The sequence below is a fragment of the Perognathus longimembris genome, chromosome 12 (assembly GCF_023159225.1).
Source record: "Perognathus longimembris pacificus isolate PPM17 chromosome 12, ASM2315922v1, whole genome shotgun sequence".
In the NCBI taxonomy this organism is placed as follows: Eukaryota; Metazoa; Chordata; class Mammalia; order Rodentia; family Heteromyidae; genus Perognathus; species Perognathus longimembris.
The window spans coordinates 10,113,595-10,141,152 of NC_063172.1; the positions used below are offsets into that span (position 1 = coordinate 10,113,595).

At 50.9% G+C, this 27,558-nt stretch overlaps 2 long non-coding RNA genes across 4 annotated transcripts in view; one reads left to right on the plus strand and one right to left on the minus strand.

The window, feature by feature from the left end:
- Window positions 1-27,558, minus strand: part of LOC125360447 — a 119,928-nt gene that overhangs the window by 13,416 nt on the left and 78,954 nt on the right. The window lies entirely within an intron of this gene.
- LOC125360449 lies at window positions 3,576-17,132 on the plus strand. Its single transcript, XR_007212747.1, has 3 exons — window positions 3,576-3,586; window positions 12,695-12,709; window positions 16,777-17,132. It is a non-coding gene; the product is annotated as an uncharacterized LOC125360449 (long non-coding RNA).

Sequence of the window (27,558 nt, forward strand, 5' to 3'; positions counted from 1 at the left end):
GGCGGTAAGTGTCCTTAATCCTAAATGCACCGGCTCGGGAAAAGGTGCAATACGCAGGGCTGCAGTGCTTTCCAGAAGCACAAGAGTGACAGTCAGGAAGGGTGAAAAACAACCCAAAAGACAAGCCAACCTGAGCCCCCGTTCCCTGGTCCAGGCCCGAGGCCACGATGAGTCCGTGGGTTTCCAGGGATGATGTGTTCAGCAAGTCCAACCTCCGGGATGAGTCCACGGTCCCTGGCTGCCACTCGGCCACGTGTCCTGCCCTCATCTTTAAGGGTAGAATCTGCTGCGGGGGACAGGCCAGCTCACAGGACGCCAGCGATCTGGTTCCTTTGATAACCGGAAGCCAGAACAAGGAAAAGTGCAGAAGGGACAGCAGATGCAGAGAATGTGGAAGGAAGTGAAGCTGGCAGCGAGGCAGGGCCGTCCCCGGGCTGGAAAGCAGATGGAGGAAGGAAGAAAGGAGGCTTCGGGAGAAGCTATTTCTCACTCTACTGAGTAATTACATTTCAGGACACCTAGTTGGATTTCCTGGAAAGGGTCACAAAGCTAACAACACCTATGGTTCTGGGCCTAGCTGGGGCCTCCTTAGGAAGAAGGATCACGGGGCAGCAAGGCCAGGAGCAGCAGAATCTCTTCATGAGAAAAGCAGCTAGCATGGGAAGCCCCAGAAGGACTGTAGAGCCAGAAAGTAACCGGGGGAGGCGGTGGCCTTGGGTCACGTGGCAGGGGCAGATGGTTAGCAGAAGCTCACACACGCAGTTGCAAAAAGAAGTTGGTGGCAGAGCTGGCTTGATGTGATGATATTCTAAGGCTAAACGGAAGGTGAGCGCATTCCCCTGTGAGCTTCAGCAACCCAGCCCTGTGCCTGCTAGCTGTCAATCTAAGTCAAAGTCTCCCTCCCAGGCATTATCCTCCCGCCCAGCTACCATCTCCTGACAAGGAGCGGGAAGCACGACCTCACTTAAGACCCAGAAGAGCAGGTGCCCCCTTTTTGCACATACAGTGTAACCCTCCAGTTCATTCCTTTCCTTGTCTCCTCCAAGACAAACAGTAAGAAGTCACACAGCTTGTTCACAATCACCAAAGGGAATGGGACCCATGCAGGTCTGCTGGATTCCTTGGTCCTGGTCCCTTCTGCTGCCCCACACTATGAGTAGAAATCCAGGACAGTGATCCTTGGATCCTGTACCACGCATGTACCAAGAGGCCTCTGTGGTGACTCGTAGAAGAATCACCTGTAGGATGGGGGTTAGTAGCACAGATCCATCTGCCACTGTGTGATTCGGAATCCTGGCTTTACCATCCACCATTTAGATGAGATGGCAAGGCTGTGTTGCTTAATCTCTGTGGACCTCAGAAACTGTGCCTTAACAATCCTTTTATATTTATTTATTTGTTACTTATTTTTCTGGTGACATAGAAGTTTGAATTCAGGGCCTCATACTTGCTAGGAAGATATTTTTAAGCCACATCCTTGGGCAATTTTTTTTTTGCTTTTAGTTATTATTTATTATCTTGGATAGCCTCTCATCTGTTTTTGCTTAGGACCAACATCAGACCACACAATTCTCTTACCTGTATCTATAACTGCAATTACATGCACGTTCCACCACGCCTAGCTTGTCTGTTGAGATGAGATCTAACTAACTTTTTGTACAGACTGGCCTCAAAACCAGGATTCTTCCACTCTTCTTCTGAATAGCTGAGATTATGGGTATGCAACAGACTATGGGTATGTTTCAACAGTCTTACGGGGATGATTTGGTTGAAATGAAGGGCTGAGCACAGTGTGTGGCATAGAGTTAGTATTATAAAAGCAGCAACGGTTTTTATTGTCATGACTGTGATAGTCAAAACTGATTTCCAAAACACTTGCCTTCACTGGGTTTAAATCTAGTGGAAGGAGACAGAGGTGAGACAAAGACAAATCACACCGTGAAGGGGGAAGTGACTGCAAGACGGCAGGAGACGGAGGCTCACAGGCAAACCAACCTGAGCAACCTTTACAAGCTGAGCACCTTATGCTTGTAATCGTAGCTACACAGGAGAATGAGATTCTGAAGATCGTGGTTGGAGGCTAGTCAGGGAAGAAAAGTTTGTGAGACATTAGCAGGTTAGCCTGGGCAAAAACCGTTCTCCAGATTCCATCTTCACATAAGATGCTGGAAGTACAAGTGTGTGCCTGTCATCCCAGCTATGGTGGAGGCGATGACGGGAGGATCAAGGCCCAAGTGCATGACTGAACAGGGAGAAACAGCCTACTTCCAAGTGTGGTCCAGGGCTAGAGCTCTGCTGAAGAAAATACAAGGCCTTGCATTCAAATCCTGTATCTGAAAAAGAAAGATAGAGAGAAGAAGGAAAGGAGGGAGGGAGGGAGATTTTCTATGAGCTAAGGAATGCAAATAAGAGATTATTAAAACCTGCATGGAGCCTTTCAGGCAGGAAGGACAGGAAAGATGCACTTTGGGCAGGAAGGACAACTTCAAATGTTTCCTATCCAATCTCCCCCAAGCCAACTCAGTGCGGCGAGGAGAGGCCCTGGCTTGGCTGCAATCAATAAACCCACCCCACTGACCACTGTGAAGACCGGCCCCCAGAGACTTAGGGTCTGGATCTTTGCTCATGGACCCAAGCTTTAGGCCCATGCTCTACTGACCCAAGCTCCAAGACAACCCAAGTTGTCGGCGACTTCGGGATGGCCCAGGAGTCTGGCCAACCTGCCCAGTGCCTCACCTTCCTCTAGAAGGTGATTGTTTCTTCAGATGTGCCGTGCAGGGCCACAGGACAAGTAGCCAGGCCAACAGGCAACCACCAACCAACGGAACCAAATGAAACACCAATAATAAATCTCAAAGAAATCCAGAGTCGTGGGTTCAACATCATTGTTCAAAATCAAGAATTCAAAAATCATTGTTTCCGAAGGAGCTCAATCAACCACATGAAAACAAAGACAGATGACTAAATGACATCAGGAAAGAAAACATGAGCCAACATACAAGGTCAGTGAAGTACAGAAATCATGAAAGAAAAAAAAAAAAAAGAACATAAATCGGGCACAACCCACAGAACCAGCAAGTAGTAGAATGGGGGTTTGAACCCAGGACTCTGAGGGTGATGTCAAGGTGGGTCTTAAATGCTGCTCTAGGAAGTCTGGTCTGAGTCCTGGAGTGACTGTGTTTGAGCCAACGAGGAGCTATGTCAGACCTTCACTATTAGGAAAGGACATGCGAGACGGGAAACCTCCGTGCCCCCAATATAAGGCCCTCGATGGAAAGGAACGCAGAGAGCTGAGAGACACGGGGCCACAAAGAAAACGGAGCCCCCAGGAAGGAAGCCGAGGCAGGAACTGCTGACAGGAAGGGGTCCTGGAAGAGAGAAAACCACTTCTCCTTCCCTTTTTGATGATAGCTAGATTATTACTGGGGAGCAGGGCCGGACAGGGCAGGACTTCCCAAAAATTGGGAGGGGAAGAGTCCTGAGCATGTGCCTGTGACCAAGGGTACAGCCCCCACTCACGTGATCAACCCTGATGTCTCTCTCTCTCTCTCTCTCTCTCTCTCTCTGTCCACCCTGGAACTCTCCAGTGCCTTGAGCTCTGGCCGCAGGCAGACTCTCCTGCCCTTTCCCTCAGAATCTCAGAAGGAAGTAAAAAGCCCAAAGACCACGGAGCCCCCAGAGCAAGTCATGAGGCACACGGTAAAGAGTACAGGCTCCCACGCGCTGGCGGCCCCAGAATTCCCACCTGCCCAGTCGTTCATGAAGAACACACCAGAGTCTGGATTGAAACCCGGTACGCTCTGGGTAGATCTTGACTGAACAGTGGGATGAGCTGCCCCCTGCGGCATCACCTGGTAGATGGACACACAGAGGGGAGCAGAGCACAAGGCCCCAAAGGCTAGGGCTGGACAGAGGCTGTCGGGGATCCCACCATCCCAATAATCCAGCCCTTGCCTCAGCTACAGAGCCGCAGCAGGGCGCTGCCCACCGAGGAGTCAGTCTCCCCAACCCCCCCCCCCCCCCGCCCCCCGTCAGCTGGACAGCACCATTCATGCTTTCTCTTCTTCCTTCCCCATTCATACGCCCTGGCCCGGCCTCTATCAGTGCCTGCAAAATGCAAAAATCTCTCAAGAGCCCACTTCCGACAAGGCAAGCCACAGGCCAGGAGTGGCTATCTGAACAGATGATACTACTCAGGAAGGCCTCGGTGACCCAATCCCAGGTGACCGGCCCCTCCCTGCCCCCTGCCAGCTCAGAGCCCTGGTGGCCAGTGAATAGAAAAAGACCTATCTCTGATTCCTCAGGGCCTCTGATAAGAAATGTCATCCTTTGCTGGGTAATATTACCCGGCTAGATAAGGATCTCTATCAAGCTCAAACATATGGCTGGCTACATAACACAGAGCCCGGTAGAACAGGATAATTTATTTGCCTAAGCTGAAAAAAAAAAAATCCCTGGTGGCTGGGAGAAATGTACTGAATCACAGAATAAGAGCTAAATTATAACCTCTTCTGACTTGGCCTTGGGACTTCTCTCCCTGGGAGTGCTGAGGCTGCAGAGGACAAAGGGGACAGAGGGACCTCCTCCTCTTCCAGCCCCCGTCCCTCCCCCCCCCCCCCCCCGCCCCTGTACAACAAGCATTTTCTCCTCCTGGTCCCCAAAGGCATTTGCAACTGGAGTTATCACACTTCATCCTCACTACAACCTCAAGAGAAGCAGGAGGGGGAGGGGGAGTTTCCCCCCTCTCCCCCCACCCAGCGGTCCTTTAAAGATCAGGAAATTGCGATTCAGCAAGGTTAAGTGAGAAGGTCAAGGTCACGTGGCTACAGTGTTGGAGCCTGGTCTCAGACCCCAGCAGATCTGACTCACCAGCACACGCTGCTACGACTTGAAGGCTGATCTCAGCTCCTGAGCTGGCTCAGCTTGAAAGACTCAATTAATCAATTAGGTCAGATCTGCCTGATTTAACTGACAATGTCAGCTACCCAGGATAATCTCAAAGGGCCATGTCTGTTACTTGTTTCTCTGCAGGCTGGGAGGAAGTCTTATAGAACAGAGAACCACAGAGAGGAGAGAAGGCCAGGGACAGAACCCCCGAGGAGGGAAAAAGGATCACCATGGGGCCTAGGTTCCAGCTCATGTGTTTAAGGAGCAGCAGCAGGGGGAAGCTTATTGTAGAAAGAAAACTCTCCCTCCGTCCATCCATTATCCATTCATCTATGCATTCATGCACTCAAACAAAGCTGAAAACTGTCACGGGGGCTTGCTCTGGTCTGGACCCTGGCCTTGCCTTTCTCACCACGGCCTCCGTGGTCTGTGTCCTAGCCCTGACTTGCTGGTCAGCAGAGGCAGACGCAGCAACGTTAAAGTGACCTTGTACATGCCTCCAGTGCCTGGCTCTAGTTTTATGTTAAACCAATATTGCTAAGATTGGCGTTATATGTTAGCTGCTAATAAAACTTCAAGATTGCTTCCTATCAGTTCATAAAGCCATCAATTATTTTATTATTATTATCACTATTTTTTTTTGATACTACAGTCTGAATTGAGTGTTTTGTGCTTGTTAGACAAACAGTCTGCCATTTGAGCCACACACCCAGCCCTTTGTGCTCCAGTTATTTTTTGATAAGGACTTATTTTCTGCCCTGGACCATGAACCTTTAAATTCCTCCGCTCTCACATGGCTGGGAGCCTGCATGGGCCACCGACATCAGTCCTACTTTAACTGGTTTTAGTGAATAGGTAAAAACGCTATGTATTTATATGGTATAGAACATATTTTGAAATGCACTTCACTGAAGATTGGACTGAACCAATGCATGCAGGCATTACCCTATCTACTTATCTTTTATTTATTTTATTTTATTCTATTTTTGCCAGTCCTGGGGCTTGAACTCACTGAGCTTCTTTTTGCTCAAGGTTAGCACTCTACCACTTGAGCCACAGCACAACTTCCGGCTTTTTCTATTTATATGGAATCAAACCCAGGGATTCTTGCGTGCTACAAGCACTCTACCACTAAGCCACATTCCCAGTCCTTCTACTTATCTTTTAAAGCTAATTCTTTTTAATAACTGTATAATACTCCATTGCATAGATGTATTGTGATTTAACTGACTAATCCTTAACAAATGAATATTAAAATTGAGTCATTTTCCTTTTCTACTTGAATACTGTTGAAATGAAGATTCTATTTATATCATGTGGTACTTACACGTGTTTCTGTGGAAATTTACTTAACATCATTTGACCTTTGACTGTTTTGAGTGGAATAGCAACAAATCATTAATAATGTACATTTGCAAGCTAGTGGATCCTAAGTACCCGACCCCTGCAGACCATGGTGAGACTCTACTCAGGGTCCCTTGCCCATCCTTGGTGAGCAGACACTGCATGTCCACAGGAATATATAAGCAAACAGAAACCACTTTACTTCTGGTGGTCTTTCCTGCTGCCCTCTGCCTTCTCTAGCTCAAGGCTCAGATACCCCACTTTCTTCCTACAGGCCATTCCCAGCGCTAGCCAGCGCTCTTGTTTTCTTCTGAGATATTCAACACTGAAGAGAAGAGACACACACCTCCACTGGAGCTCAGGACTCAGGTTAGCTTTTATTCCCACCGGGGAAAGTACAACCAAGGCCAGTTATGCAATGCGGACCCCTAGGCCTCTCGCAGGAAGCCATCAGTCCCAGCCAGAAAGCGCTGGGACAGTCAGAAGATGAAGAGTGGGTCTCTGTGGCTGGAAGCGAGTCGAAGCACGCTGACCCGCACGTGAGAGGAGGCCACCGTGAATGGCCAGCACGTGGAAGGACAGCACCCCTCCCCCGAGAGCCCAGCATCCCCGGAGGAGACGGGAAGTTAGAGAGTGGATGTGTGAGCTAGGTGTGACTGAGCAGGAGTTCCCGAGGCAAAGCAGGGGAAGGGACGTGGAGGCATTTGCACAGGAACGTAGAGGAAGGGCCTACATGGTCTGGCTTCGAGGGGTACAGTTGTCCTGTGAGGAGGGAGACGTACAGGCTCCGGGGCAGCCGAGTTCTGCCAGATCAGAGCTATGCCTCGCCATGGAGGAGACACTGAGGAGTGAACATGTTTCCCTAGGAGAGCACGGCTTCCAGCCCATCCTGCAAGTGGTGCAAGGCTGGCTGCCACCGTCAGCAATCACGCCTCACATCCCGACCCTGCCCCTGGCACCACAAGCATGAGCCCTATCCACTTCACTTCCAGTGTTCTCGTGTGTGATAGGGGGCTCCTGTCAGCAGAGGCCTCCTGGGCGGCCGTGGGAACAGCGAACGGGATGAGCAGCTCAGGGCAGTGCCTGGCCCACAGCAGGGATCAGGCCTGACAGCCATGGCGACGGCTCCGGCCCCCTGCGCCTCTGGGCTTCCTCTTTGGGCACCTCCCAAAACGGGAGCCGCTGTGATGGGAGCCAAGGTGAGCAGCTCTGGCAGGGTTGGGACTATGTCTGAAATGGAGTCTGGGAACTTCCTGAGTCCACAGAAGGAATGGTGCAAGCCCCCATGCCCAGACCCACGCCACGTGATGTCCACGCATAGCGGTGGGGCGCCCGCACCAGGGCTGCGGAATTCCAACATTCAACCCAGCTTAAGAATAACAGGTGGGAGGGAGGGGGCTAGGGAGGGGTAAGCGGGAAGAAATGAGGGGTGGGGTAACGGTGTTTAAAAACAAATGGACTTATGTAACTGTAACCCCCGGTTCATCACCTTTCCAATAAAGATTAAAGAACAAAATAAAAGAACAACAGGTATGAGGCCCAATCCAATTGGAGAGGGAAACAAGGCAGAGGATAAAGCCCTCCACCCTTCAGCTTGGAAGGTTCCAGAAGCCACCTCAGCTCCCAGAAGCCTGAATGCTTACAAGGAGGTAAGAAACTAAGTATCCTATATCTCTATTGTGTGCACTTCTTTTTTATTGGGGGGGGAGGGTTGGTTGTGAGGCTTGAACTCAGGGCTTGGGTGCAGCCCCTGAGCTCTTTTGCTCAAAGATAGCGGTAGAACACTTTGAGCCACAGTGCCCTTCCCGGTTTCCTAGTGCTTAACTGGAGGTAACACTGACGTTCCTGGCTGGGCTGGCTTTGAACTGAGATCCTCAGATCTTAGCCTGAGTAGCTGGGATTACAGGCGTACGCCACAGGGCCACTGGCACCCAGCTTACTATCCTACATCTCTAACGCCTCCCCTGAGTCCCTCCAAGGAGGAAAGAAGTGGAGAGAAAAGGAACAAGCTGAGCCACGCTGGTCGCTAATGCACAGACAACTCTGGGTTAGGAGTAGATGCTTACAGTCCCAGCTCTGCCACAAAGACTGTGTGGTCCTAAAAGTAACCCAACTGTGGAGCCTCAGTTTCTCCCGTGGTAAAATGGGGATGAGAATGGACCCATCCGAGTGTCTGTGGGGTCACACGGGGGATGCAGGCCACTCTGAAAAGGCAGACAAATGCAAGTCACTTTTGTTTCTCATGTCTTCTCGGTCTTCATGCACAGTTCAAGAAAGACAGAGTATTGGTTGCAGAGTTAATGTTCTGCTTAAGAACATTTTTACTCTGGGGGGGGTGGGGTGGGGATGGGGGTGGGGGGGATTAAGAAGCCAAGCGGCCACATGAAAGTTGCCTTCGGAGCAGGCAGGGGGTCCACGTGGGGCCAGTGATAGGGCAGGCTCTGGGGTGTGTCTGAGGGCTGCCCCGCAGCAGACGTTCAGATAGGAGGTGTTATCTGGGAACAATGGAACAACGGAACAGTTGTCCTGGATCTGAATCTGACAAGAAAGGATAAGAGTCCAGGAAGCAATGTCCCCAAACGACCGACGGCCAGCCTGGCCCCAGCAAACCTCCAGCCCATTTGTTTACTCATCTCTTTTCTTCATTCATGCACTTATAGTAGAGTGTATCAACCACATACCAGGAATGGGGGGGGGGGGGGAGGTTGCCCTGCACAAGGCTCTATCCCCACTGTCAGGAAAGACGCGGACAGAAATGCCAAACAAGGAACATGGGAGTGCAACACAATGTGCCAAACCCACTGAGAATAACAAATACTTGACAGACACTGAAGGCGAATGACCCAGGCAACAAACGGGGTATTTTCTACGGAACATCTCACAACTTCATCAGCCCTTCCTTCCTTCCTTCCTTCCTTCCTTCCTTCCTTCCTTCCTTCCTTCCTTCCTTCCTTGTTCCTCCCTCCTTCCTTCCATCTTTCCTTTCCTCCCCTCTCCCTTCCCTTGTCTCCAGCATGGTTTCTATTACAACATAGCTTTGGGCCCAGGTTTGCCTGCCAGTCGCCGGGTGACCTTGAGCTAAAGACTTTATCTCTGTCCCTGCCAGGATCTGGGCCTGAAGGTCATCTCTAAAGTACAGATTCAATATTTATTCATTCATTCAGCACAAATTTACTAGGCACCTCTCCTGTTCCAAGGAATGAAGGCATTCATCAAAGGCAGCAAAAGTTTCTGCCTTTATGGGGGTGAAGGTGGCGGTTAGTAGGCAAGTAAATGGACAGAAAGGAAAGAGGTGGGGACTCGCAGCAGAACTGCCCACAGAGGCCAGGGAAGGTCCCACCAATGAGATGTCATTTAAGCTCCGTGTGTGTGTGTGTGTGTGTGTGTGTGTGTGTGTGTGTGTGTGTTGTGGTGTGTGTGTGTGTGTGTGCTTGCTGAGTACTTCCTGCATGCCAGGTTTCATTCTGAAGTTAGGTCGATGGTTCATGAGAAAAACTGCGCCCCTCCTCCCCACCCCCACCCCCCAACATCCCTAGAAGAAAGCCCACAGCATGAATCCCACTTTGCACACAGGACAAAATGGGAGAGCCACACAGAGCATACAATGCGTCTATGAAGGCTTCCATGCCTAGTGCCACACCACAGATCTTCACTCGGGGTTCTGTCACAAGGATCGAAAGGAAAGAATTCCACGCGTGAGGCGCTGGGGACGGAGGCCTGACGGCATGCTTTGAACGCATTCGGGAAATAAGGGGAGATCATGGCTTCCTCTCCATCTGTAAAACAAATGCTGCCTTCACTCCGCTGTGCACACCTCTCCAGGAAAGAAGGCCCTGGGGTCCTGTGAGCACTTTAAAACTAGTCCAGGATGGTCCTCTCATCCCCTCTCGTGACCCTCATTCCAGAGCCCACCATAATGTGTTCTATCCAAGCCGCAGGAACCAGCTATGGGAAACAGTGGGGCAGAAGGGCAGGTGGTGGTGATGACAATTCTAGAAGAATCCGAAAGGCAGAGGTGGCCATAGTGGCCCAATGGTGGACTATTCCTTTGAGAGACAAGCATCTGCTTCAGAGGATCTCACAGAGGAACTGCTTCTAGCATCCCCACCAAGTGATTCCCCTCCATCCCCCTGGTCTGCAGTCCCAGGGACCAGGCCCCAGGATCTGGCCCCTGTATCAGATCTGTAGGGAGAAAGGCTGGATGAGACAACAGATTCAGGGATGCAGGGGAAGGAGGATGGGAAAGAGGGAGGGAGGATGGGAAGGAGGGAGGGAGGATGGGAAGGAGGGAAGGAAGAACACAACTTGGGTGACCCTCTGACATGAAACCATAAGTATAAATAAGAAAGCAAAACAGACAAAAGAAAATGGGCATTAATGAACCACAGTAGGGAAAACATGTCATGTTTTCATGTACCATGTAACAATTTGAGAAGAAAGAAAGGGCCACCACACGTTGACTCAGGTCTGAGATCCCAGCACTTAGGAGGCGGAGGCAGGAAGATTGAGAGTTTGAGGCTCATTTATGTGACATGAGACCTGCCTCAAAAACCCAATAAGAATACACACACACACACACACACACACACACACACACACACACACTAAACTTCGGACCATGGAGTAGAAAATGAAGAGGGTGAAATATTCGATTTCCTCTGTCTCTGAATGCCATTGAGGACCTGATGTTTGGGACAGAGCAGGTGACCAGCTCCAGCCCCTCTGTAAACATAGGGTTTCATCTAAGACAAAGGAAGGCCTCTCTACCTCCCTAGGCAACAGCACTGTGACTCCCCCCCCCCCCCCAGTTCCTTGAAAATACCTGTGATTTCAAAACATGATGAATCAAGAGAGCTGCCTGTGATAACCTGTGAAGAACAACAAACTAACCGCGGGCCCCGGAAGGGACACTCGGGGCTTGATCTAGCTATGGATTTCACCTATCAGGTGCTTTGAGTGTTTTGAAGTTCACAGCCATGTCTGAAATCCAGGGCATTTCACTGCATTACAGAATCCAAATTTAACCTGGCAGTCCCAGAAAGCCCTCCACAGTACGGCATCAAGCAGGCAGGGTGCCAAGAGAGGGAGGTAGCTTTTACAAGGACAGCCATCCCCAAAGACCCAGCCTCCAGGAGCCACCTTGCCCAGTTCCTTGCTGGCAGAGACCCTGATGCTCAGCGAGGTGGGAAGTGTTGTTCCAGACCATCCTGCAGTCCAGGGCGGAGCCAGTGTTGTGCAAGGTGGCCACAACACAGTGCCCCCCTCGTCCTTCTAGTGGCAAGCATTTGGGGTACGGGGTACTCCACCTATAAGTACACAAAGCCCAAACACATTGCAACACACTCTCCAGAATTAGCCCAGGCCTGGTCACCAGGACGAATCTTGCTCAATGTGATTCTTTGCTTCATGGTTTCCACACCTCGAAGAACAATACTTCTCTAAAAAGATCAATTGTCCCCAGCAACCCACCTACACAGTTCTTGGAAAATATGGGCTAAACATTCTGCCTCGCAAAGAAAACAAGGAACAAAGAGGGCGAGGGCAGTCCCTCCGTGGGGCACTCTGCTCGGCATTATTCACACCAAGTGTTTTTCGAGTCACAAAGTTCAAGTGACTCTGTCTCTCGGGGCTGCAGAACTATTTTTACAGGGGCTTGCCAGTAAGGAAGCTGCGCATGTTTTAATAACCAGTATTATTCAGTTCCAAGGGAAGCTAGATGGCTTCCAGAGGCTAGAGGGCAAGGGAACAGAAAAGGGCCCGGAAGTGGCCAAAACAGTCTGACCCAGGACAAGCAACAGCTGGGGCTCTGCGACTGCTCCCCACCGGGAGAGGCGGCAACACAAAGACTGTGCAGCATCGCACAAAGCTGGTGGCCACAGTGGGACCCTTGCCCATCGTTCCAGGGAAAACCAGCATTAAAAGATGGATAGCTCTGGTGTCAAAAAGAGGCATCGCTGAGGGATGCCAGGCCCATAGTAAGTGACCATTAAATACTGGCCCCATTCACCTACTCATATATATTCAATGTACCACACACACAGACATTACCCGCCCCCTTACACACACATAGTTCTGAGCCTCCTGACCTGCACTGTATACCCCAACAAAATGGTTCCGCTGCCCATATCTGCCTGTGTGAAGTGATCACAACACTGCCTCAAGGTTCAAAGAATCCAAATGCTTTCTTCCTCTTTGTAAACCCAAATTGAGCACTTTCCTGCATGAATTAGCTAAGAGTTGTTGTCCAGAGAAGTAGAACAGACAGACGATCTTAAGAGACTGGCTCACACAATCACAGAGGGCTCCCAAGACCAGATCAGATGGCTAGGCCAGCACAGCAGGGCTCAGAAAAGAACTGATGCAGCAAGTGGGCAGCAGTCAGAGTCAGAGGATGCTACGATGTCAGAGTCAGAATCCGCACTTCCCAGTGCTTCAAGAGACCCTGGTCTTGGGGTGGGGATAGGGGATGAAGGAGGAGGTAACAAGTTGGATAAGAACTGTACTCACTGCCTTACATACGAAACTGTAACCCCTCTGTACACCACTTTGACAATAAAGAAACAAATTAAAAAAAGAGAGACCCTGGTCTTTTCTTTTTGTAAAGCCTATAACTGATTGGATGAAACCCACTTACATTATGGTGGGTTATTCCGTTTATTCAGCATACTAATTGAAGTGTTAAACTCACTGAGAAATCACCTTAACCAGGTGTGCTGGTTCATGCTCTAACCCTAGCACCTAGGAATCAGAGGTAGAAGGATCAAGAGTTCAAGGCCCACCTAGGCTACATAGATAGACTCTCCTTCTCAGAAAGAAAACAAATAAACAAAAAACATCTTCAAATGACAGCTCAACTGGTAGCTGACCAAACCTCTGACCACCTACCTAGTCCAAATGACAAAATGAACTTCCCACTCCAGATGCACATAGCTAGCTTCTTCCTCAATTAAAAAAAAAGATCTCCATTCAGATGTCTGATCAACATCTGAACTAGAAAAATCCCACTCTTGCTCACAAAAGAAACACCTGCACTTCCGCTCTAATTCCCAGTAGAAACTTAAGTCTCCTTTTCCCTGGTTCCTCATATCCGGCCTCCCCCCTGCTCCCCGCCCCCCCTCGGCCCCACCCCGCCCCAGCACAAGCGCTACCTTTGATAGACATACACAGACACCTGGCCAGGCCACTGGCTTCTCCTCCTCCGTGACTGCAGTACCCTGGGAGACCAGGAGCCTCCTGCTTGGTCCAGTGACCACGCTCACTCGGAGCCATCTACCTCAACCCTGAGCCCCACTGTCCTTTGTGGCTGGAATATGCCATGTCAACCCACTTCTCAGGACCAGATGAGGCACGGAAGGCCACATAGCTGGAAAGGGTCCAGGCGTCCTTAAGCCACAGCCATGATGACCTGAGCACAGTGGAAAGGAAAAGGGCACAGCAAGCTGTTGGCGGGCGGGGTTGACGTCTTCGGTGGAGTCCTGTCCCTAAGGTGGCTACTGTAGATTGTTCTCTCAACTAAGAGAAGAATGGGATGGCAGCCAGGTAAGGAAGGGCGGAGGGAAGGAGGGAGGAAGGAAAGAGGGGAGGGGAGGCAGGAACCTGAGCAGGTATTCAACAACCTCTGTCAACTCTACCGCCAAGGAGCTACCATTTCACACACCAACGGTCACAGGAATCTCTGAGAACAAAGGCAGAAAGAATTACACATGATTGTGGCCAGGAGGGGGGGAAAAAGTCTGCTGTGGTTCAGAACAGGATGGCCAGACAAGCAAGGTGGATCCCCCCCTCCCTATCTACCTGTCCCCTTCTCCTCCGACAGCCAGGACCTAAGCACAAAGGCAAGAGGCAAGAGACCAAGGAACCCTGCTGGGGACTGAGACCCTGGCTGACGTCATGGAGCAGGAAGAAGGATCTACCATTTTCCCTGTGCAGATCATAAAGTGTGATTCCCAGGCCTTGCCCAAGTGCGGGGAGAGATTTGTCAACCGGACCAACTGAAGGTTTCCAGAGTTCTTCTCACTGAGCTTCCGGAAAGCAGCCTGTATCCCACCTTGGAAAGAGGCCTGCCATTCTTAGACCATCAACTACAGAGCGTATTTTCATGAGCAGTGAAGGATTTTGTTCCTAGGGAGAAGGCCAGCAGGAAACACACCGAATGATCCAGAAGGGGTACAAGTGAGGGATGCACAAGTATGCAGGACTGGACACATAAATAAACAAAGGGTCCACAGATCACCACCCTGGAGCCTGCCACACTTTCCTCCTTGCTGTGTGTGTGTGTGTGTGTGTGTGAGAGAGAGAGAGAGAGAGAGAGAGAGAGAGAGAGAGAAGAGTCATGGGGGGCTTGAACTTAGGGTCTCTTGCTTAGCTCATTTTGCTCAAGGCTGGCAGTGTACCCTTGAGCCACACCCCTACTTCCAGCTTCTTGCTGGTTAGTATTAGAGGCATGAATCTTTCAGATTTGTCTGCCCAGGCTAACTTTGAACTGCCACCTTAGTTGCCAGCCCCAGAGCATAGCTTGGATTATAGGTATGAGTAACCAGCTTCTGGCCACCTCTCCTAGCCTTAACTGCACCCAAAATCCCATTCTCATTCATTCCCTCCCTCTCTCTCTCCCTCCCTCCTCTCCCCGCCCTCTTCCTCTCTCCCCCCACTATGGTTCCAGGCCTCCTCTAGTGCAGTGGCCAAGTTGCTGTTTGATGGAGCACCCTCATGCCCACAGGAAGTTCTGACACCTGGCCAACACTGAACAATACGAGTGGAGTAAATAGCACTGCTCAGGCCTGAGGGGGAGGAGTTGGCACAGGGACTCGGGGAGAAAGCTGGCTATCAAAGGTACTTCCACAGACATTTGATGCAAATCCTTCATCTCCAATGACTAAATGAGTTTCTAGCAGTACACCTGCGTCTCAGAACTCCTCCATGGGGGCTGCAGGCTGATTTTTCAATTGGGCAGCAATGGTTCCAGATGCGGAACCTTCCTTTTCAGTTAAAACAAACACACACACACACACACACACACACACACACACACACACACACACACACAGTTGTCACCTAACGCATCTTTGTTTGACACAGGCCAGAATGCATCAATTTGGCTTGGTGACATCTCCCCTCCCCACCAGAAATACTTAACAAATGAGGTTCATTTAGTTAAAAAAAAAAACAAAACCTTCAAGTAGGGAGTCAAGAGAAAGAACTTCTGGTGTTGCAAAGGTTGGGAGCCAGAGGTTCTGCATCCAGGATGATTTAGCTGTCACACACACCTGGCAGGGCATTTGGCAAAGCCATGTGCAGTTCATCATGAGGTGGAAACGACTAATGTCCTTCTTTTACAGGTGGCAGCTATATCTGAGGCTTTGGGAAGTGACAGAGCAAAAAAAACCCTCTGAACTCGCAGAAAGCCAATGCAGGCATTAGAACGTGGGTCAGAGCCAGCGAGCCAGGCAAGCCCCTGCATCACCGTGGGGTCATGGGATTCAGACATCCCACACCATACTCCAGTTTCTCTTGCTGATATAGCTAGTGACTGTAAACACAGCAGCTGAAACCACCAATGTATTCTCTCACAGCTCTGCAAGTCCAAATCTAAAAGAAGTCTTAAGGAGCTAAAAGGACACAGTCAGTACCCAGTACACTGGTTCCTTCTGGAGGCACCAAAAGAGAACAATTGCCAGGGACACCTCCTGCCCTGGCTCCTGGAGACATTGCCATCACCCCAATCTCCACTTGTATGGGCACATCACCTTAGTAGTCAAACCTCCCCTACTTCTCTCTTCTAAGGGTACTTGTGATGACAGTGGGTCCACTTGGATCATCCAGCAGAATCCCCTTTATCTCTAGATCTGAATCTTCATCATGTTCTACAATCCTTTTCCTAATCCTTGATGCAGACACAGGCAGGCACCCCTGAGACAATCACGGGCTGACCTGTCTGTCCCCTGTACCATGTCTTACTCTTCATCATTTCCCCAAGGCCTAGCCAGGTACCTGACATACAACTGAGTGCCCAACAGATGGAGGAAGTGGCAAGAAGATGGCTGTCAGCGTGGTCCTAAATATCAACATGCTGGTTCTACGGGAAGCATGATAAATCATGAGGTGTCCAGAGCCCACTGGCTCAAGGATGGAAGTCCCCAGTGAGTAATGTTTGTTTTTCTGTCTTCTGTATGTTCCCAGTGCTATCACAGCCTAAGCAGCCGGCCAGCCAGAAGCAGGTGGCTCCTCTCCCGAAGACTTCCTGGTGTGGGAGAAAGGCTTGTTCCAGAGGGTAAAGCATCTTGGTTCTGTCTGCTCCTTTCAAGGCTCTGCGCTTAGATCAAGCCCAAGGCCAAGACGAAAGGCACATAAAGTCACCTTTAGATGCCCATTAAGGGCACAGGGGAGATGAGTTGATGAAGGAAATATCTGCCCAAACAAGCCTTTGGCTTCTGGCCACCCACGAAGCACCTTCAGCCCCACCCTCTTGGTGTGAGAAGCAAACAAGAGTACATAGGTCTCCAAAGTAACTGAGTGGGGAACAGTGCCCTTTTGGGGGCGGTGAAGGAGGAGAAACAGCTCCAACCATATAAGATTGAAGGATATAGGTGGAGGCCAGGTTCCTAACTTTTGTTTCAGTTCTCAAGGCTGGAAATGTTTTTTAACCCCTCTACATCCCAGCCCACCCACAGAAGCTAGGTTCTAGTTCAAGGACTGACACTGATATCTCACAAGATTCTTCCCTGAAGACTCCTTGCGTGTCCAGCGGAAATCTCTGCTGTGTCCTAACGTGGGGCGGCCACCCACAGGGATGTTGGAGGAAGCCACCAGTTCTAACAGGCTGTAAGATTCTCTTCTTCAGAGCTTCCTCTCCCCAAGCAGCACAGCGTGATGGAATGGGTTTCTCATCTGCGTCACCTGGTCACACAGGAAACAGGTAGATGACACTTGAGTACTGGCTGAAAGCCTGCTAGTCCCACCCAGCCCGGGAGTCACTGTCCAATCTCCTGCAGTGATTTGTCCTGGCACCGAGTGATCCTTGCTAGCCTTTCTCTTTCTAACAGTGCGATGGTTTTTTAAGTAATTTTAAGCTCAAGGAAGCCCAAACGACATCTGAGATGACTCTGTGAGTGATATATTGGAAACAGCGTCCCCCTACCTGCATTCTCACGTTCCTCCGCTCCACTGCTACAGACAATGACCCTATTACTGCCCTCGGCCAATGGGATGTCAGCAGTGAGAGCCCAGCAGAAGGGGAATGCAACCCTGCTCCATGAGGAGGGGTCTGGTTCTAGCCCTCTGCTCTTACCAAGAGAAGGACATTCTCCCTAGGTCATCTGTGGGACCTGGAAGGAGAAAAACACATGAAGAGAAACCTAGATTCACCAGCCGCTCAGCTAAATTGGATCCGCTAGCCGGGAGTCACACCCCAGTCCTGGAGGAAGTCAGCCAGGGTCAGCAGGCTGCTTGGCCAGCCACCCCAGGTGTGTGGACGCTGGACACTTGCTACTGAGAGCCGCTCACTTCTGTTGCTACCTGACACTCCTGGAGCACGAAATGACTGGCATGATGACAGGCTTAACTCTGTTGACAGAAGCAACCACACTATCACCCTCTCAAGGGCACTGGAGATTGACCGAGTTACACCAACATCTGTGGACAATGAATGGTAGTTGAGTCCTTATCTTCAGGAGAGAGTCCATGGTGGCCACAGGCTTGTCTAGATACAGCCTCCTTCTTCTGTCTGGAGGGACTGGTACAGCAGGGGAGGGATGAGCTTTCCCTGTTAAAGCCTCAGCCTGATGTCACCAGGACTCAGTTACCAGCCCCAGGCCCAGACTTGGGCCTCCACCATAGGCTATGTCGATTCACATCCACCAAGTGCTACTGATTTCAACTCCACAGCCTGGATCTGTAGCTCTCTTGGCCACATGTCACAGGCCAGTCTCCTCAAATTTCCACATGGTTTACCTCCCCAGGCCTGCTCCGAGGATCAACTATGAAATGAATTTGAAACTTCAACAATAATCAGATTGCTACACAAAATGACTATCATCGCCGCCACCACCATCATCAGCAACACCATCACTACGACACCCCCCCCCCACCATTACCACTACCATGGCTTTATCATCATCAACAGCACCACTGTCCTGCTGGTTATTCCCACTGTCAGACCAAATAGGAAAATGGAGTAGTCAAAAGAGAAGAGGGGAAACAGGTAGCAAGCCTGTGTTTTACTAGATTGGGAGGTTTGACTCTGGCTGGCTTTGGCTGAATCGTGTAATACAGGGAAAGTTTTTGTTTTTGTTTTGGCCAGTCCTGGGCCTTGGACTCAGGGCCTGAGCACTGTCCCTGGCTTCCTTTTGCTCAAGGCTAGCACTCTGCCACTTGAGCCACAGCGCCACTTCTGGCCATTTTCTGTATATGTGGTGCTGGGGAATCGAACCCAGGGCTTCATGTATAGGAGGCAAGCACTCTAGCCACTAGGCCATATCCCCAGCCCCCAGGGAAAGTTTCTTAAGACCTCTGATGTTTCATTTTATCATCCATAAAATGAAGATATCTGTACTACTGACTTCGTTATGAAAATTAAATTAAACGTGCTTGACACAAGCCACGTCCCAGTGATTTATGCCTACATCGCCTTTCTACTCGGAGGCTGAGATCTGGAGGACTGTGGTATGAAAAGAGCTCAGGCAGAAAGATTCCATCTCCAAAATAATCACCAAAAAGCAGGGCCAGAGCTATGGCTTAAATGATAGTGTCAGCTAAGGAGGAGAGAGAGGCTTGAGCCTCACACTGCAAAATAAACAAATAAGGACAATTTGAAGGGTTGGCACAGAAAATATGCCCAGCAACCATGATTCATTATCACAACTCTTATTCACATGCAACACAGACATTTTAATTTCATCAATTCATCTCATGCTCCCAATAATCCCTGAGTTTGGACTCCTCGATTGGGTTTTACAAATGAGGAGAGGAAGACCGGAAAGATGAAGGGCTCTGCCTGGCTTCCAGGCTAGTGTTTTGTCTACAACGTGAGTAGGCACGTGCAGTGTGCCAGCCACAAGGCCCAGCAACGCTCCTAGAGCCTTCCCGGCCCCACACCTGTAGCCAGGAGACAAGCTGATAAGCTGTCCTAACGCTCCCAGGTCCTTTCCAAGCTCCTTATGCTGGTTTCCACAGCCTTTGTGTTCCACAACACACGGGGTGAGGCCGGCCAGCCCCTGTGTGCGGATCAAAGGCCCGGCTGGCAGCCACCAGCCACCCGCCTGGCAGCCCGGGAGAGTCCCAGGGAGGCGGAGCCCAGCCTCACCTCCCAGGATTACTTAACCTTTAGCTATGGGATTTGGGCTGGAACAGGCCAGGTGTGCCAGTCCCGGGTGGGCCAGCCAGAGACTGACATCCAAGCTGTGTCTGGACCCAGGGTGGCCAGCAAGTCTCGGACAACACAATGATGGGGGAAACTTAACTTCTGCCTGTGAGGAGAGTCCAGAGGGAGACCTCGGCTTCCCCTGAAGGCCATGTTAATGTACGGAGAACCTGCTCCAGAGCAGGCTGAGACTGAGGGAGCCAATGATAATCTATCATGTGCAGCCTTGGGGACTTGTCGGCTAGTGAGGTGCCAGGCGGAATGACATAGCTGATGTCACAGTGGGTTTGAACAAGAAAGGAAAGGGATGGGACATCCCACAATCATTCACTCCTAGGACAGCCGCCTTGCACAAGTGCAGGGAGACATGGCAGACACGTTGCTGCTCTCCTGGGACTTGGATTCTTCTGCATTAGCATCTTCTTGGTTTAGATCCTCGCCTCTAGTAACCATGGCAGGTCCACAGAGAAGTCCTGGGGACCATCCGTGCCCCGAGCAGTCCTGTACTCATGGGGACTAACACCATTTTAATCACATGTGGCCTTCAAATTTTCCCTTGGGGGGGGGGGTGTCGTATGCGTATAGACACAAACACATTATTCCACTGGTGTAACTAACTTTGAACATCTCACAGTCTTTTTTTTTTTTTTTAATATATTCTTTTTTTTTTTTTTTTTTTGTCCAGTCCTGGGCCTTGGACTCAGGGCCTGAGCACTGTCCCTGGCTTCTTCCCGCTCAAGGCTAGCACTCTGCCACTTGAGCCACAGCGCCGCTTCTGGCCGTTTTTTCTGTATATGTGGTGCTGGGGAATCGAACCTAGGGCCTCGTGTATCCGAGGCAGGCACTCTTGCCACTAGGCTATATCCCCAGCCCTATCTCACAGTCTTAACAAAGTGAATACCAGGAAGTTAAGACGTGTGTCGAGGAGGGGGAGGAAAGATGGGCAAATGCAGCCATAAGACTCAACGTACACATGTGAAAATGGAACTAGGAAAGCTGAGGGGATGAGTAGGGTTGGGAGAGAGAAGGACGAAAGGGGTAACATTGATAAAGATTCACTGAACTCCCAAACTGAAATGTTGAATTGAAATCCCTTTATGCAATGAAAGATAACTTTTTAAAAATAAATTTCCCTGTAGAAAAGTTTTTATAACAGAATATAGTTCATCTTAGGTTAAAGGACAAAAGCTGATTACTACAAACTTGAGAAGGCATTCTTTTTTTGTTTTTCTTTTTTTCTTTTTAAAGTTTGTCACTCAAACTTTAGAAACTACAGAGAGAGCCAGGCACTGGTGGCTCCTGCCTGTAATCCTAGCTACTTAGGAGGCTGAGATCTGAGGACCTCAGTTTGAAGTCCATGAGATTGTTTTTCTGCAATAAACTACTCAGAAAAAGCTGGAAGTAGTGCTGTAGCTCAAGTGGTATAACACTAGCCTGTAGCACAATAAGGCTCAGGGACAGTGTCCAGGCCCTGAGTTCAAGCCCCAGGACTGGAAAAAAGAAAAAAAATTAAAAAAAAAAAAAACCACTGTAGAGAGTCCATTGTTTAACTGTCTTGATCACATGTACATATGCAACAATGCATGTGTAAGGCATACAGTATAGAATGCTGCATATGTCCATTATAACGTTAACAGATGGTAATGAACACGTGCATGAAGACAAATGTATGCGGGAAGTGAACTGCTGTTCTAGTGTAGGTACACCTGAGTGTGGGCCTGTGTATCAGCAGGATAAGTGTTATTTTAGTTTATCTTTTGCTAAATTATACAGTAAGCGCGTACTGCTTTTCGAAGTCCAACAGTAAGCACCGAAGTCCTCTCCGGCTCCGGCGAGTGTAACTGCAGCTGGGTAACGCAGGGAACGGGGCTCAGCTGAGCTCCCGCTCTGCCTCTCGCTCTTCCTGGCCATGCCCAGCCACCAGGGTGATGGTGCCCCTTAGAGTGGCATGGCCTAGCAGCTTTTATTAGTGGAAGTTTACAATGTACTGAGCCCACAGGAGTTCCTTACCCCTCAGTGGAAGCCCATGAATGTGCCCTGCTCTCTAAACTTACAGAAGAGGAAACTGAGGCAGGAAGCAGGTAGGTCCCATAGCAGAGGAGGTGCAAATCAGTGGCCAGAGGCTCAGCCAGGTGATTTATCCCGCCAAGATCCCTTCTGGAGACACAGACCGTGGGCTTCGGGGTCTGGGAGAAAGCAGAGGGCTGAGAAAAGACTCCAGGCTGTGGGAATAGCCCCGGCTGGCAGCCCTGGACGGCAAGTCCATGCCAGCCACAGCAAACATCCGGGCATTTTGGTCCCCGTGTGAATGGGCCTCCACGCTGCCAGGTCCGGGGAGCCGGCAAGGCGGGAAGCGGCTGCCAGCTCTGGCACCGGCACCCTGCCTTACACGCTCGGCCAGCTCAGTTGGCTGCCTGTCAAGGCTTCAAAGGGATGAGGGAAGCTGGCTGGGGGACCAGGCTGGACAGGTCTGCCCAAAGCTGAGATGCTTGAACAAAAGAAGGCCGTTGTGGGCTGCGTTGGCGGGAGCTGGTGGCGGGACGGAGGGCGGCAAGGGGAGGCGCAGAGGAGGGCGGGGAAGAGAATCACCAGCCACCGTGAGGACTGGGCAGCCCGGGTACTCAGGAGGGAGCAGAATCCCAGCAGAAAGCCACAGCGATGGCCCTAGCGTGTAGGGGAAACTGAGACCCAAGAAGGCCTGGCAGGGGGCAGTCCGCACAAAGCAAACCCTTGGGTCTATCGGAAGTCCAAAGGACTGGCTAGCTGTCTATGCGTCTCAGAAATTCATTCACACCTTTCTCCATTCTCCACATCGCCTGCACACCTGCTATGAGCCGCACACTCGGCAGGTAGGTAGTACTAAGGACCCTGCTCCCTCACCTGCTGGCGTCACCCCCAGGGTGTTTCTAGGATGACCTAAGGAAGGACAGAGGCTTGTGCCACAACACAGAAGTTGTTCCAAATGCCTCGGCTCCCCTCCTGATGCCCTCAGCCGCTGTGACCCTGTGCACGTGACCTCACCCTGTGTCCGGGAAAGATCAGCTGGCTGCTCAGGGACACTGGTGCATTGCGGGAAGAAGGGTGAACTCACAATGGAGGATGCTTCTAACTACATCCAGCCAGCCTCCCCACAGGAATGGCCCCTGTGTGCCATGGGGGATTTGTACTATGCAGAGATCCGGAAGAGCCACGCACTTGGCACAGGGCCTGTCCATCTGAATGTCCACCCAAGGGGCATGGCTGCCGTCTCTGCAGCCGTGACAAGCGGAGCTGGGATTCTAAGAGGCAGAGATGACAGCAGCTTGCAGGATCCACGCAGGAAGGGTTGGAACTAGATCCAAAACCCCCAAGAACCCAGCCCTGCTCCCCCAAATGCCAGCTCTGCATGCATGGAAACGGCCCGCTCCTTGCCTCTGGCACTTAAGTTCTTCTGGAGATGAGAACCGTATCAGTGGGACCAGGCAGGGCCACAGCGCAGCTTGTGATCAAGAGTCGTCACTCCTGGCTAAAAGGTACGAAAGAAAGCAGACTGACGGAAAGAACCGCGAGTAAGGCCCAGACCACTGCCCGGGGTGGGATGCGACCAGCCATGGCCCCAGGGCAGCATCCGATTTGTTAAATGAGAAGAATGAGCAGAAGGCCTGCAAGACCTTTCTCTCCATACTGCCACCCCATGTTCTGGCTGGAGGGAGGTGAGAGGAGGCTGATGTTGGAACTTTCTGGGCCCCAGAACAGAACTTGCAGTGTGGCACGAACCCAGATCAGTTCCCCCATTTATCCAACCTCCTGGTTACACCTGGCCTCGGAAGGAGATTTAACAGTACACAGAGAAGAAGAGACATGGGGGTTAAGAGGTCTCCATCGACGGTTGTGAAACCGGACACAGCCCTGTGAGCCTGGAGAGGAGCAACTCCGGCCTCAGAGCGAGGTTTGCCAGGGGAACATGGTACAGCAGAGTGGAAAGTCATGGACTTTCTTGGAGCACAGGCCCTCTTGGTAAAGACCCCGGGTCTATGCTAACACCCACTTCGTTGAGAGAATCAAAAGGAGGGGTGATGCTGGGAGCGGAGACAGCTCTGGGGCTTCTGTTCTACCAGTCAGGAAGGCCCTAGGCGGGGGGCTCTAGCTCCCTGATGTTGGCTGTCCTATCTGTAAGACAAGGTTACTGAGAATTCTGCATCGATGGCTTCCAGGTTCGAGTGGATGCAAAGCCCCTTTGTGAACCACAAAGCTCTTTGCACATTCATTACTACCATGTACTGTCTTATCAAGAAGGAGACCCACCTGGCTAAGCAAGGGCTCTAGCGCCAGTCCCTTGGCCTGGTTCTCACAGGAAAGGAGCTGTTGTGCTGAGATGAAGTTAAATCATGCCTGACATCTAATGAAAGTAGACACTGGAGGCTCTCAGAGTTCCAGCAAATAGTTTTTTGGTTTTTTTTCCCCCTCCTTGAGACAGGATTTGCTATGTAACTGAGGAAGAAACAATCCTTCTGCCACTGCTTCCCAAGTGCTGAGACTGCAGGCACGCACCACGGCAGACACTTCTGACATGGCCCTCTGGGAATGGGGCAAGAAGAGTCTCTCCCTGCCCACCCAGGACAGAACAAGCAGGCACCTTGCTGGCATCCGCTCTGTGCACATCAACTGGCCCTGCTGCTTTCTCCCCCAAGTTACACTGGGGGCATTACGATCCACACACTGGGTATTGCAAAGAGGGAGACCCAGAGAAGAGGCGGGACAGATCTTCCAAGTGCCCAGCCCAGAAGCTGGTCCCTGAGGCCTGGATTACCCAGGGCCCAAAAGACACAATCTTACTTCCTCACCCCAACCCTCTGAGCAAATACACGAGGATGGCAAGTGCCCAGGGCGGCCAGCCAAGTAGAGCTCTTGCGGAAGCCTAAGAACATCGCTGGCACCGGCTCTGCCCCATCCTGTACTGGCAGCAGGACAAAGGAGAGGTCGGAGACGGGGAGCAAGGGGTGGGCGCTTCTCTCCTCAGCTCCTTCGAGGGGCAGTTTGGGGACATCATCCCCCCAAACCCACCTTCATACTTCCGCCCACCCTGCACTGTCTGTCCTGATTCTGCCTGGTTTTCTCCAGGGCACACTGAGGCTCAGGGCACGAAGGCACACAGCGCCTCCTTTAAGGTGCTCATGTGGACAGAACCCCATAAAATGACCGTGCCAGCCTGGGAAACTTACCCAGGCATTTCAGAGATGCTCAGTGATCCATGAGGTCTCAGTACTTGCAACAAGTGTGGTGCACTGAGGATGGGGGAGCCCCGGGGGCAGGCCACGCCCCTCGTCAGTCAGGATTCCTACCTGAGTACAAGTGCCAGGCTTAACCCGCATGATGCATGCTTTGCTCTCAGGCAGTCCTGGACCTACAACTTTCTGCTGTCACCTTCTTAGTTGTGTGCTCCCTACACATTTGTTTGATGTCTCCGAGCTTTCTTCCTTTTCAAATCTCGGGAGAAGCTGGGAATCAGCGGCTCACGCCTATCATCCTAACTACTCAGGAGGCTGAGTTCTGAGGATCCCCTTTCAAAGCCAGCCTCAGCCTGGGCAGGAAAGTTGGTGAGACTCTTATCTCCAATTAAACACACACACACACACACACACACAAGCCAGAAAGGAAACTGTGGCTCGAGGTGGGTAGGGTGCTAGCTTTGAACAAAAAAAAGCTCAGAGACAGATCCCAGGGTGCTGAGTTCAAGCCCTAGGACTTCTCTCCACCCGCCTCTACACATACCTCATGAGAGCACTCCCCACTGCAGAATCAAATAGGACAGGAAGTACCGAGTATACTGCAAATGTCCCCAAACAAGGGCACTGCTATTTCTCTAGCTCACTCCACACTGCACTCAACACTGATAAGCTGCATCAGAATGTTCGCCTTGAGAAATGTTAACACGCCTGCCTTGGGATTTGGGGTCCAAAGCGCTGAGTAGATCAAGGAGACCCACCGCCCCCGTGAGCTGTGTACATACAGCTCAGCCCCACCCCTCGTCATCCTCTCATTCACTCCATCTGTCCAGCAAATGGCACCGCTACCCTTGTAGAAATGAAAGGTAGTTAAGACGAGTGAGGAGAAGTAAAGCGAATACCGACCCCAGCTCACAATAATCTCAGCAGACTGAATGAGTAACCTGCCACATAGACCTTCACAGGGCTAATTCATTCATGCAAGGTCATCCATTGATTTATTCCATAAGGACTTTGTGGTCCAGGCAATGCACGTGGGCCTCTCCAGCTCTGGCCCTTGCAGAGTGCAAGTCATCCATACAACAGTTGTTAACTAACACTCCCGTCACACCGATCACCAAACCAACACCGCAGTGAGACCTCCGCAGCGTAAACACTAGGGTGGTGTCCACCGTTCTCAGGAGGCAGGCAGGCAGCTTGGAGCGGTTTTCGCCATTCAGAGTCTGGACACCTGTTGGCTGTCACGTGGCCTAGGGTGGTTTCAATGACGGTTTAGACATCATCCTTTTAGAACCGAAGAGTCACCCCAGACATTCATCTTCCGCCATGGTGGCAAGAGTTCAACAGTAGACACAGCAGCGCTTTTCCCAAGCTCAGCTGGCAGCATGTCTGCTTCATGGCTTCTTGGTCACCGTGATGGAGAGCTGCAGAAGACTGAGGCATGGAGGAGTCACTGGGGACATTCCTGCAATCAACTCACCACATCCCTTTACACACAAAGAACAAAAAGAGAGCACCCATAGATTGATTGTATTACTGAGAGAAAGGAAGGGAACGAAGCGTCAGGATTTGTTCGGGTTGTTTTGTGGCACCTCCAGGCCTGAAAGCAGGTGATTTGTTCTGTACTAAACCTTGAGTGAGGGCTGGGAAGGTGGCCTAGTGGTCAAGTGCTCGCCTCGTATGCACGAAACCCTGGGTTCGATTCCACCGCAACACATATATAGAAAAGCCAGAAGTGGCGCTGTGGCTCAAGTGGTAGAGTGCTAGCCTTGAGCAGAAAGAAGCCAGGGACAGTGCTCAGGCCTGAGTTCAAGCCCCAGGACTGGCAAAAGCAAATAAATAAGTAAAAATTAAAAAAAAAAATCAACCTTGAGTGACTGCCATTATGTCACAGTTGCCCAAACTCTTATTTGGGTAGTGGTGATACCCAGGACTCCAACGCTGTGGACTTGGTACCAAACCTGGGCTCTGCTATGGAACTCTTTGGTGCAGTCTAGGTATGGACAGCATGAGTGTTGGGTCATCAAGAGCTCGTGCCTCTCTTTGCCAATACAGAAGGGAAGCAAACGGCACCCAGCTAAATAGCTGAAATCAGCCAGAAGCCCAATTTGGGAAAGTGGGTATGAATTAAACAGCTCTAGAGAAAGGAATGCAACCTTGCTGTACTTCCAAGCTCCATAAACCCAGGGTAAAGGTCAAGCAAAGACTCGAAGTTAATTGATCCATTTCCACCCACTTCCCGCCCCCAAATGTCCCTGTTTTCCTGGGGATAAGGATAGCACAGCACGTAGTAAACACCTCGCACGGTCTGCAGCACATGCCGGGCTGAGACAGCAAAGAAAGGGCCCCCGCAGGGACCACAGCCAACCGCCAGCATCTGGCTCAGGGGCTCCAGGCTGGATGGAGCCTCTGCACTGACATTGTCAATACACTCTCCAGGTGAGTCCAACACAGCTCTTTCCCAGGTCACATTTGGAAGCTTTCCGCTATCAAACCACACAAGTGAAGCATGCCGAAGGGATGGAGTATTCATGTTTCCACTGGGGAAGAGACATATAAGTGGCAGTGCATGCACATGCATACACATCCACAGGAAGAAAGAACGCGGTCATTACCAACCCCTGAGCACCTGACACACAAGCGGTGTGTGCACACACGACCTCAGCTGACCTTTACAGTAACTCGGGGAAGTGGAGGAGAAGTTTATGGCCACTTTTCAAGTGAGAAAAGTGAAGCCCAGAGAAGTCAAGGTATGCAAAGCTCTCA